At 57.4% G+C, this 1,924-nt stretch overlaps 1 protein-coding gene across 1 annotated transcript in view; it reads left to right on the forward strand.

Annotated features, from left to right (window-relative positions):
- Positions 1–141: 141 nt before the first annotated feature.
- LOC104849855 (translation initiation factor IF-2-like) overlaps positions 142–1,924 on the forward strand; it is a 7,549-nt gene continuing 5,766 nt past the window's right edge. Inside the window, exon 1 of the mRNA XM_010606460.3 lies at positions 142–374. The gene's annotated coding sequence lies outside the window, so the exon portion shown is untranslated. The remainder of the gene's footprint in view (positions 375–1,924) is intronic.

Genomic DNA, 1,924 nt, shown 5'->3' on the forward strand with positions numbered 1-1,924 from the left:
TCGGGGCGCGGACACAGGGCCCTGAACACCGGGGCGGAGGAGGGCAGGGCCGGCCAGGGCCCGCTCGGATCGAGACTGACCGGCCAGCGTCCCGGAGAGGCAGACCCCGCCCGGGAGAGGCAGAGTCCTTAGGGTTCTTTTTGGGGGGATCGTCTAGCCCCTGTAGGTTTCCCAGGAACACCAGAACTGTGTTTAAAACTACAGTTGCACTTTTTCTTTTCTTGAGACAGGGTCTCCCTATGTGGCGCAGGCTGGCCTTAAACTCGTGGCCATCCTCCTGCCTCAGCCTCCCAAGGACTGGCCACCCGCCCGGGCAGCAGTTGCAGTTTTGACCAGGCCACTTTCATCTGGCTGGTAGAAGTCTTCTACCTTCGGTAAGGAGGTGATCAAGAGGTCTGTGTGTATCGTTTGGAGAAGATGGATCAGGGCTCTTCGGGAGAAAGAGATGGGCCTGCCCTCAGGATCCCGGGACAGGGTGTCTTTCACCAGCTTTGATGCAAAGGGCTTTAGCAGTGGTAGGGATTGGACTCAGTGCTTGTACATTAAACTACATCCTTGGCCCCCGCCCCTTTTTTTCTGAGGCAGGGTCTTGCTAAATCATTAAATTGCCCAATCTGAGCTCCAGCTGAGATCCTCCTGCCTCAGCCTTCCAGAGTGCTGGGATGACAGGCGTGCACGGGCACACAGGCTCTGCCCTTAAGGGTTTTTAGCTCCTGATGCCAAAGCGCAGCTGCTGCACCACCCATGTGTGAGCAGTTAGCCAGAGGGTAAACTAGATCTCCAAAGGCTGGGATTGTTTTCTTATACAGAAACTGTTTCTCGGCACCCCCTGGTGCTGAGAGTATGAACTGCCCCCACCTCCCACCTCCCAGCCTGCTGGGCCGGGGCCCCAACGTGGCTCCGTGGATTTAGAGATATTTCCTGCTTTGTTCAACCCCTTAAATTGGAGTCTTCTGGGGTTCAAAGGCGGGCAGAGCAGCTGGCCCAGACTGAGGCCTGACAGCGCCCTGGTCAGTAGCAGCAGCAGCAGCAGCTGATTCTGACTCCTGGGCCTTGCCGGCCCCTGTCCTGATCTGCTTTGTATGCTTCCGGAGACGGCCTGCTCACTGCCCAGGAAAAGGGTTCCATGGGCTGATGGAGCAGAATAAATCTATTCCCAGACCAGCCCGCAGTGCTCCCGATGTGTCTCACGTGTCTGCCACCTCCAAGGCTCTGAATGGTGTAACTTCTGTCTCCTCTGCTCCTGCCCCACACCCACACCTGGCGAACTCCTACACATCTCCGGAAGCCCTAGCTACAAGATCAGTTTCTTTGTTCTGTGCAAGCCCTGGCCTAGGAAACTAAGAAAGGCCATCAGCACCTGGTTCTGACTGTGCCCACTTGGTGTGGCTGAGTTCCCACAGAAGGCAGGGATCCTGAGCCCACAGGCGGTGGCTATAGGCAATGCTTGTGGAATAATGAAAGCATGAGGTGGATGTGGTGGGACATGTCTGTGGTCCCAGCACTCTGGAGGCTGAGGCAGGAGGATTGCAAATTCAAGCCCAGCCTGGGCAACTTAGCAAGACCCTGTGTGAAAAGAAAAAAAAAATTAAAAGGGCTGGGTATATAGTTCAGTGTGAAGGCCCTGGGTTCAATCCCCAGCACGGGGCAGGGACGGGGGGGGGGGGAGGATTTAAAAGAAGAGAGCAGGAATGAATGGTCATTTGGAAGGGACATCCCAAAACAGAGCCAGGAGTCTCCAACCTCTTCAACCTCCCCAAGCCCGATCTCCAAGATCTGCCGGGGCCTAAGAGGGGAGGGGACTTCCGGGCAGGGTCCTCAGCCCTTTCCGGCGTGGTCCCTTTAAGGGGCGGGGCCCACAGGCCTGCGGTGCTGCGGGCGCGGACGGGAAGCGGAGCTGGGAGGACTGGGAGGGGCGGCGGCG

The sequence above is a fragment of the Fukomys damarensis genome, unplaced genomic scaffold (assembly GCF_012274545.1).
Source record: "Fukomys damarensis isolate Sample0158 unplaced genomic scaffold, DMR_v1.0_HiC HiC_scaffold_37, whole genome shotgun sequence".
Lineage (NCBI taxonomy): Eukaryota > Metazoa > Chordata > Mammalia > Rodentia > Bathyergidae > Fukomys > Fukomys damarensis.